Source organism: Mchenga conophoros, linkage group LG3 (genome assembly GCF_057382185.1).
Source record: "Mchenga conophoros isolate Kocher_MC1m ecotype Shallow Benthic linkage group LG3, M_conophoros_male_GT1.1, whole genome shotgun sequence".
Classification (NCBI taxonomy): Eukaryota; Metazoa; Chordata; class Actinopteri; order Cichliformes; family Cichlidae; genus Mchenga; species Mchenga conophoros.
In genome coordinates, this window is record NC_140528.1 from 28838857 (window position 1) to 28849599 (window position 10743).

General features: G+C 43.6%; 1 long non-coding RNA gene across 2 annotated transcripts; it reads right to left on the reverse strand.

Moving 5' to 3' along the window:
• Window positions 1-1138: 1138 nt before the first annotated feature.
• Window positions 1139-7011, reverse strand: LOC146578008 (uncharacterized). Of its 2 annotated transcripts, XR_014889928.1 has the most exons (3): window positions 6872-7003; window positions 1743-1796; window positions 1139-1627 (listed from the first exon to the last, which is right to left on the reverse strand). It is a non-coding gene; the product is annotated as an uncharacterized LOC146578008 (long non-coding RNA). The 2 variants fall into 2 exon arrangements; XR_014889929.1 differs by lacking the exon at window positions 1743-1796 and having other exon boundaries at window positions 6872-7011.
• Window positions 7012-10743: the final 3732 nt, after the last annotated feature.

Consider the following 10743-nt stretch of genomic DNA (forward strand, 5'->3'; position numbering starts at 1 on the left):
TTTTGGAGGAGGCAGAGGACGTGACTCAATATAAAAACTTTGCATAACCTTTCATCCTTGTTCAGGAATAGGACGGAGGAGGATTTTGAATCATTTATAGCCAGAAAATCGTCTAAATAGCTCCATTTGTAGCATTAATTTTGCAACTTGGCTAACAGACAGCCAGTCTAGGGCCTAGGGCCAATCTCTGCTCTCGATCTCCTAACTGGAAACCAAATAGTACAGCTCTCATTGTAAGTGTCATCACCAGAGGTTCCATAGTCAGAATGAATAGCATTGGAGATAACGGGCACCCCTGATGAGTGGAACACTCCAATGTTACGGGTTTAGAAACTATTGTTTGTTACAAAAGTTGAACCCATCTGAGAAAATGATTTCCAAATCCATATCTTGGGAGAAGGTTAAATAAATCTGACCAGTCTATTCTGTCCGAGGCCTGACGAGCGTCCAGTGATAATAAAGCTGCATCGTTAGCATCACATCTCTCATGAATTATATGAGAACCCTTCTTATATTGTGAAACCCTTGATGCTTTGGTACAAAGTGAATCAAATGTGGGATCCAAGGCTCTGATCTTCATGCTAAACATTTAAAGTATTTTAGTGTCAACCCCCGTCAGACTCTAAATGATGAGTGTTCTGCAGGTTTAGCAGGTTTCTCAGTACTCACTGCCTGTCTCACAGTGGGTGGAGAGCCTCCGTGTGATATGCTTCTACATGTATGTTAAAAAGTGGAATTATTCTTTCTTCTGGGAAGGTTTTGTAAAGTCAGAAAGCCATCTGGCCCAGGTGCCTTACCACACAGCAAATCCAACATGTCCAAATGAAGACTGTCAGATTTGATTTCAGCTCTTTTAAAGTGTCTTTATAAGTTCATTTAACTCTTATTGGAGAGTTGGAACGTTAACTCTGACTTAGTGTTGAATACCAAATCTGTCTGGAGTTGATCATTCAACACTTATTCATGCTAACTAGGTGTTAAGAGTTTATATACTAACCCCCACAGAGGATTTTAGTTTAACTACATCAGAGTTATCTTCTAATTCATTCTGTGAATTTTACTGTTCTGAATTTCTAGAAATTCCTTTGGAAATAAACATTATTGCAAAGAGGACTGCATCAGCTGAGGCAACATGGTGTCCTGTGAGCTCAATTTTCTTTTAATCAGAAAAGGTCAGACACAACAAAAGCCAAGCAAAGCATCAAACAAAGGAAAAATAAAGACAAGTCAAATGTCCAGCCAAAGGATTTATGGGAGACTCCATCAGGGATGGACCGAGTCAACCGGAGCCACAGCTGGACTGGCCAGAGTGGCAACAAGCTCATCAGACCTCTGTGTTGGGCAGGTTTGGGGAGTGTCTGTGATGATAAAGCCACGACTCTGAAGACGACTGCAGAGTTTGGTGCAAGATGTTGCGTCCTTGCAAAACTCCTGCAGCTCCGAGAAGCTCCAGAGTCGACCTTCCCTGGAAAACAGCTTCTGGGAGGCTTTAGCTCTGGAAGCTTCTTGCTCCCTCTCCTGTGCTGTGCCGTGTTTCAGGCACACTCCGCTCAGGTGATTCCAAATGAACAGCTGGGGCTTGTTGCACAGCAGGCAGTACACAATGTTTTTCTCCATGTTGTTTGGACTGCAAATACAAAGAGAGAGACAAACTCTGCACATCACTTTATAGCACCAGTAGCGTGTCTCGGTATGATGCAAAGCTAGCTATGTCGCTACACTGGACACAGAGCAGTACCTACTTTAAAACTGAACCTTTGTTGATCCTCTGCTGTTTCTCCAAAGCACACAATGTTCTGCACAAAGACATTTAACTTTAGCACATGTATAAAACATGCACGCACACGAGCAGTTCGTTCAGCTAAAAGAAACGCTTCATAGAAACCATTTCTACAACCAGCAAACGCAAAGAAAACAAGCCATGACTAAAACAGCAGTTACGTAAATGAGCAGAAGTTGCTAAACAAACAAAACTGAACCAGAAAGTCTCCAGACATCATGTAACCACTGTTTGACAAACGGTCCTACTGTAGGATGATGTTACAGTGATGTCTGACAAACCATCCCACTTAACCGAAGCTGCAAATTCGATAGTTTTGTGCCAAAAGCAGATGGCGTTTTCACTTTAAAATGAACAAACATTCACAAAGGCTTAAAACAATATAGTATCCAAGTCAATAACATGCTAATACTTCCAAGTATGAACACAGAGTAGCGTTAAATCACCCGGTGTTCCAGATTAACTGGTGACGGTGGAAACGATGGTGGATTTTTTAAAATATTTTGTTGTTAACAGCAACAAGACTGGCGGAGTGTGTCTGAGGGAACCTCACAAATGTCACAGCAACACACTGCAGTGGAACCCCGACTTACGAAATTAATCTGTTCCCGACGGTTTTTCGTAAATCGAAGCAGCCATCGCGCCTTTTGAGTGAGAAGATGCTGGCTGGAGACGGAGTTCTTGGTGGCGGAGGTGGTGGAGGCTGAAGAAAGCATACGTATGCATGCATACATACATACATACAGCACCACCACGGGGGAAACTGGCATAACATTAAGGTGTAAAGTTGTTGATTTTTTAATTCAAAGATTAATCAGGCTTTAAACATCAGGAGGTAGTGCAACAGACACTGAAGTGCACATTAAAGACCAGAGAGAACATTATTTTTATTAACAAAAAGTTTTAATCCACCAACAGCCCTGACATCTAAAACACTACAAGTAAAAAAGAAAGGCAACAAAAAACAATTCAGACATTTTTACACAATTAGTAACACTTCAGCTTTCTTTGTAATGTCTGCTTGTATTTTAAGAAGTATCGCATTTGGGTAAAAACATTACCAATAACTCAAAATTAGAGGAATAAGTGTATATATGTGTCAGCTGTATGCATGCATACATATGCTGCATGTAGGCACACTTTCACCTGAAGGTTGACTTGTTGCTGGCCTCTTTGTGAAAAATCTATCCAACGACGTCTGTCTCTGTCTACTTTTCAAAATGGATCTGAAGTGGGAGATGTCAACAAAATGCTCTATAGCATGAGCGGTAAAGTTCTTTTCAGGGTGATTGTCCTTGATATCGGCCGATGGTATGACGGCCTCCTCCTCGCTGAATTGTTGCTGTACTGATGAGTGCAGCATCGCCTCCAACTCTTGCAGCTCTGCCGTTGACAGCTCCTCTCGATGTTCATGCACAAGGTCGTTTATATCCTGCAGTCCCAGGGCGGTGCCGAGATTTACGATCTCCTCAACCTTGACTTCAGGTTGAGGTTCCCCCTCAAAGCCTTCAAAATCTCGAGGGGCAACAGCATCAGACCACAGCTTCCTCCAAGCAGAATTTAGCGTTCGACGACTCACCTCCCGCCATGCCAAAGAAATCAACTTGAGGCATGCAGCGATGTCGAAATGATTTTTCCAAAACTCCCTGAGGCTGAGCTGCGTACTCTCTGTTATGTCCGAACACCGTTTGAACATGTGTTTCGTGTACAGTCTCTTTAAATTAGAGGTCACTTGCTGGTCCATGGGCTGGAGGAGAGGGGTCGTGTTGGGAGGGAGGAAGAGAACCTTGATGAACGAGAACTCCTCCAGGATATCGTCCTCGAGGCCAGAGGGGTGGGCGGGGGCGTTATCGATGATCAGAGGGCACTTCATGGGGAGCTCGTTCTCCTCGAGGAACTTCTTGACAGCAGGGCCAAAAACCAAGTTGACCCATTCGACAAAGAACTGTCGGGTCACCCAGGCCTTGGGGTTGGACCTCCACATAACCTCGAGCCTCTCCTTTAAAGTTTTTGTGTTTCTTGAAGGCACGCGGATTTTCTGAGTGGTACACTAGGAGTGGCTTGACCTTACAGTCCCACTGGCATTAGCACACAGGGCGAGGGTGGAGACGGTCCTTCATGGGCTTGTGGCCTGGCATCTTTATTTCCTCCGCGGTGATGTACGTACGCCGCGGCATCTTTTTCCAGAAGAGGCCAGTCTCGTCACAGTTGAATACCTGCTGGGGGATGTAGCCTTCTTGATTTATAAGTTCAAATTTTTTAACAAATTCTTCGGCAGCCTTGTGATTGGAACTTGCTGCCTCGCCGTGACGCACAACGGAGTGGTTGCCAGTCCTCTTCTTGAACCGATAAAACCACCCATGCGATGCCCTGAACTCTGGGGAGGTTAGGGGTGCCTCCTGCGAGGACGTCGATGCCGTTGGCTGCTCATCGGAAGCTGCCTTACTTACTAAATCATTATAAATTGAGGACGCCTTCTCGCAAATGACAGTCTCTGTGGGGGTATTGCCCTCCCTTGTCTTTAATCCAAACAAGGAGAAGCCTTTCCATCTCGTCGTGTATGGGGGTCCTCCTTTTGGACATGATGGTGGTGCCCTTTGAAGGTTTACCTGCTTTGATGACTTCTTTTTGTTTTAGAATTGTTCCTATGGTCGAAGGATTTCGGCCATACTCGCGTGCAATAGCACAAAGTTTCACACCTCGCTCATATTTATCAATAATTTCTCTCTTTGTTTTCATCGAGAGTACTTTACGCTAGGGCTGGGTTTTTATAATCGATTCATCGATTAAAATCGATTCTGGCTTGGATAACGTAAAATCGATTCATTAAAATCCTGAATCGATTTTTAATATAAATTTATTTTGCCCGAAATGCCAGAATCTCAGGTGACATCTCACAAAATTTCAAGAACCACCAAACAGCTAAGACAATAAATGAGAGCAGGTACAGGGATTCTGCACATAGACTTAAACACAGCGCGACCCGCGGATCAGAATCAGTTAGATGGCGCCTTTCTCACGGTCGGGGCTGAAAGCCGACAGCTCGCTGATTCTGATCTGTCGGCGGGTCGGCGCTTTGTGTTCACGCCCTTTATGCGCTGATTCTAAAGCTGTTAGTTTGATCTCTCTCCAAACAACATTGACCGAACCAGCAGCAAAAGAAGATCCAAACGCTTCACATAAACATCGTCATGAATTCACTTTTACTGTTTTGCTTCCATTGCGATGCGCAGCTCTCTCTCTCTCTCTCTCTCTCTGTACTTCAGGAACAGTTTCCCTTTCTTCATTATTCGCTTGCTTGTTACGCACAAGTCTACTGTTGTTTACAGGCTGTCGGCCGCTGTTTTTTTCCCTTTTACATTCTTCCGAAAAGAAAACCTCATTTCTGCTGTTCAATACTGAACAAATTAAAACTTTTTAAAATTATTCAAAATGCAAAACGCTTAACCGTGTCTCTAATAAAACCGCTGTAACGTCAGAGGTAATGTTCATATGTTGATTAATGGTTTTCTTTCGTTTTTGATGTACTGCAGAATATTTTTATAAAATCCCAGGCCAGGAAAATCACCTTCATGTTTTTCTGTGTTTTATCCTCAGCTACTTTGACACAAAGGCATCTGCTGTGACGCTCACACCTGTGATAAAGTCTTGCGTGTGTCAGCTTCCTTTTTATTGATACAAAAATATGTAAATGTACTGATCTGAATTATATTTCTGACTGTCAAAATTTCCCAGATTTAAATCGAATCGAACTAAATCGAATCGATTCGGGACCTTGTGAATCGGAATTGAATCGATTCTAGAAATCAGTGACGATACCCAGCCCTACTTTACGCTTCATTTTGCTAGCTGCGTGGTTCAAGTGGAACAGCGAAGCGCAGGTGTCACTACCCGATCCGTACCGGAAACCCGATCGGTACCCCGCATGCGCGAAAGGTGTCTACTTCCGGTCGAAGCATTTTACGATAGTTACAGGTCAGAGTATCTGTTAAGATGTTAAGAATAACAAGTATCTCTTAACATGTTTCCGCTAATGAAACATTTAATATAATGTAGACAAAAATAAAAAAATTAAAAGATAGTGACGGATCGGGACTCCCGATCCTTACTGCGCATGTGCAAAGTCAGACCGTACAAATCGGTTCTACCCGATCCGTACCGCGCATGTGCAGGGGTTTTCTTCTTCTTCTGTTCCTTTAATGGCAGTGTACTCCCCAGTGTACGAGGATATCGCCACCTGCTGACTGAGCGAATGAACCCTATTGTAAACTGAATTAGCGTCATTACAAACGTGTGTTAAATTTGATTTAGTGATAATCGAGTGTGTTTATGCTTGTCTGTGTGGAGAGGATTGTTGGAAAAGTGATGATAATGTCTGCTATCACTGTCAATTGCCAGTAAACACTTCATCTGGCTGCTGAATCTTCACGTGACATATTATAAAGTCTGTATTATTAACTCTGTCATTAGGCACCATTCTTCTTATTTTACGGCGCTGTTGTTCAATCGGGGAACGCTTTCTGTTGAGGAGAAAAGCAAAAATTTGTTGCGGATACGGATTATTCATTGTTTAAATGTCCTGGTAGTCGAAAAGGAGGCAGAGCTGCTGAGAAATGCTAGGAGCTAACTGGGCGCTAACCGTATCATTCAAATATATTGAATGTCGCAACGTTGGCAAAGAGAGGAAGTGACGTAAGATTTGCGCATGCGGGGTACCGATTGGGTTTCCGGTACGGATCGGGTAGTGACAGCAAGTACGGAAGCCAAGGGGTTGTCACATGATTTGGAAGGCACTGTGGGCATTGAAGGCTCAGCCAATCAGAGCCAGCGGATTTCGTTACGCGGGCATTTTGCCATAACACGGGCAGAAGTATTGCCGTTCAGTGCCTTCGTAACTTGAACTTTTCGTAAGTCGGGGCTCCACTGTATTCTGCATTAGCCAAGTCAGCTAGCATTAGCATCCATCAACCTGCAGCCTAAAGCCACAGTGTACACACAATGACCCGCATCCTTTACCGAGATGTGCGAATGACCGAACAACAGCCTGTACTGTGAGGTGCGCTGTGCACATTCATTGTAATGTTTACTAACCTGAGGCAGTGAAGCTGCTGTCAGCCTGGGTAACAAGTAGACGAAAACACAATAATCTTCTGTAAACCGTGAACACAAACGACACACATGCTGTGCTGGGGTTAGCTTCACAACAGGAAGTTCTTTCTGTGAAATTCTTCTTCTGCGCCCCAAAACACTGCTCGGTACCACCATCGCGCTCTGCGCCCTCTAGTGTCCGGATGTAGAATTGCATTTAATGCCTGAAACTCACAATCCAACAGGTTTCTGCAAATTGTTTTTAAATCACTGTAACGTTTGAACCGTTCGCTCAATTGAAACTAATCCAATTGTTTCTGAAAGCAGAGACTCTGCGCTTTCTCTGCATTTAACTTTAGCGTGAATATGCATGCACAGTTTGTTCACCTGATAGAAAAAGTCACATATAAAATTACCCGATACTTGAAAAAACACCAAAGTTAGCAGGTTTACTCTCGCTGTAGTTTCTCCGTAGCGTTACATTCACCTGGAAGTATGTCGGTTCTCAGTCATCCAGCTCAGCATAGTGTAAGGAGCTGCTGATGGAGAGTCCCACATTTAGCCATATGGGAGAGTCCCCAAGAGGGTCATGGACCCCTAATCATCCTCTACCTAATCATATGAGCCGAGGTGTGAAGATAACAAAGCCAGCAGACAGGGTGGCACCTTTGTCTCTCATGCACGAAGAGAGACGCCTCTGAAAAGGCCTCCAGGCCTCTTTAAGTGCAGTCACACCTGACAAAAAGGGATCTTAAAACTGGATTATAGATGTTCAACGATGGTCGATGGTCACACAGCACAAAAGCATTGCACATCTGCCTTTCACGAGCTGCCGTCTTCCAACAAAAAGCATTTACAATTCCTCATCAGCCGTCAAAGGGTTTCCCACAGCTCGCCTCCTGCCTCTGCACAGCCAGGGAGCTCCTAACGACCTCTGACCTCCTGTAGTTTGGAGTTATCAAAGTAACCCATGACAGTAATGTTTATGCTGAGAGATGGGCTTAATATGATGGAATAAAAATCAGGTCTGATTTTATAGAAATGCTGTTGAATGCATTAGCTTTAAAATAAGTGAGGAATGTGCTTTTCTATCTCCAGTGCACCCAGGAGGCATTTCTGCTGCACACAAAGGTAACTGAATGTCATTTCTTCTTTTCAGGGTGGAAATGTGTCCAGACTCTAACATGGACCCACGGGCCCCACCCTTGGGATTTATGAGGAACAGGGAAAATGATCGGGAGAGAAGCAACAGACTGACTGAAAGAACTGGAACGAGCTCGTATAGAATCAGCTAAACAATATTGTGGATGAACAAATAGAAGCTTAAACACCTCAGACAAAACTATTATAAAACGGCCCCAAAGCTAAAGAATAACAGCACGGAAACTGTGCAAACAGTTAGAAACATTAAAAATCCACCTGCTTATTGCTGCAAACCCAAAGATACAGAAGAATCCTTTTGGTCCTCCTTCATCACTTCCCTGCTCCTCCTCTGCCTCACCTCGTGCTCTCATCCTGGGTTTGCATTGAAAGTATCCCCACCTAATCCCTTATCTATGTAATGCTGAGCTTGCTAAACCTTTTTTATACTTTTTGTTTTATTGGTGACTCCAGAACTCGTGCAGCTGTTAGTGATCACAGCAAGTTTCCCAACCCCAGTTTTAGTTTCCACTCACCCTTTATTTACAGACAGACATCAGTAACATTGTCAGCTCTGTCTTGCCTGTTGATGGTCTTGTTTTCACATTTTGGGGTTAATCCTTTTAGATCAACTATAAAAACAATCCATGTGTCAGAGCCTCGTTTGTGCTGATTAGAGTCAAGTTTCTTTATTTGTCACATGCACAGTTATACAAATACAACACGCAGTGAAATCTATCCTGACACGCTCCTGCACTGTGAAGGGGACAGAAGAACATGATGTTATATACATTAAGTATAGCAAATATACTTTGATGTATATATTATATACACTGTAGGTGTTGGAGCTGTTATCGATGAAACACTGTCCTTCTCCCTGCCGTCTCTCTTCATGAGATCCTCCACCGATGGGCCAAAGTCGGCTGTCATTCCCAGAATGGTCCAGGTCTCTATCTTACAATGAAACACAGACCGATCTCTGCTTCCTCCTCTGCCTCCTTCATCCCCTCTGAGGATCCAGAAAAGGCTTCAAAGACTCTACTCCCTGTCAAAATTAGGGCTTAAAAAGTTTTCTCCCCCAATAAAGATTAAAACCATAAGCTGGGAGGGCTGGGTTTGTTTGCTCTCACTGGTCTGATCGAGCATCCCTGACGTTTCACACTGGTTACCAGTTCTTCAGAGGGAAAAACACTGGTGGGAACAGGAGAGAAACAAGGCACAAGATAAACAGCTCCCCACGGGGTCACATGGGACTATTTCACACATGGTGTGTTCAAAAGCACATCATTAACCACGTACATTCTAAACCCTAACCAGCTTCACAACATCATTCACACTATATGAGGGTTAGTGTTGAGGAAAAGACTGCAGAAGCTGGTAATCCACAAGTGCACGGTGCTTCAGGAGACAGGTGGTCAGGAGCTGCTGAAAAGAAAGCTCACCATGGTAGGGACAGTGAGGAAGAACAAGCCTGAACTTCCCCCTCAGCTGGTATCAACCAGAGGAAGGACTCTCATCCAAATGTGCTTTCACTGACACACACACTCTTGTGTCATAAGTTCCCAAGAAGAATAGAAATGTCATCCTGACATCTTGTCGTCCTACACAAAGACGCCGCTGTCAGCACCACAGAGGACAGGAAGCCTCTGATGATCCAGGACTACAACAAGAACAAAGGAGGCGCTGAGAGCCTTGATAAGGTTTCATCCATCATACATTTTATTTTTATTTATGTGAATCATAGCATTTTTTATTGTTATATATAATATATATAATTATATATATTATTTATTATATTATATATATATAGATTCAATATTGTTCCTAATCTCTTATTTATTGTTCTTGTTATTACAGCTTAATGGTACAAACACCTGCAAGTGAATGACAGCACGCACACACACACACACACACACACACACACACACACACACACACACACACACACACACACACACACACACACACACACACACACAGCACAAATTAGTTCTTAATTAATTAAGTAAGTAAGTAAAAGACAGCAAAGGAGTCGACCAAAAAGTCCACAGGGAACTTCTCCTGGTTTGGCAGCTTGTTGCTCTGAGCTGCTGCTGCTGGCTTTCTGCTGAGCTTCACGTCTGAACTGAGCAACCATCTCAGAGATGAAGGTGTTGATCTTCAGCTGAGGTCGAGTGTAGAAAGTCTCTTTACACATGGGACACTGACAGCTCTGACTCATGTCCCAGTGCTGACTGATGCAGGTTTTGCAGAAGTTGTGTCCACATGATGTAGAGACTGGATCAGTGAACACATCCAGACAGATGGAGCACAGAAACTGATCTTCAGATCGCAGATTGCTGGCAGCAGACATGTCTGCACTCTGAGGGAGAAAGAAGAGAAACATTTGATTCAAAATTCACTTTAAATTTCATTTTACAAAGAGAGAAACAAGCGTCAGTAGTCTGAGGAGCTTGGAGAGAAAAGCGTCTGGACTTCTTTGAGTTTCTTTTCATCACAGAAGCTTCTTCACCTCATCCTCAACACGGACAGAACCAAGGAATGAATACTGCACTTTTGGAAGAACCCCTGATAACACAACACTGAATATGCCACAGTCAGACTGATGGCAAACAATAACACAGAACCTTTTTTGCCCCACTGTATATTCTCTTGCTTCACTATAAAAAGAAGAGACTGTGAGAAGTCTAAATGCCTCCACCTGTGGCCTTACCTGTCTCCCCGGCACCACCCAC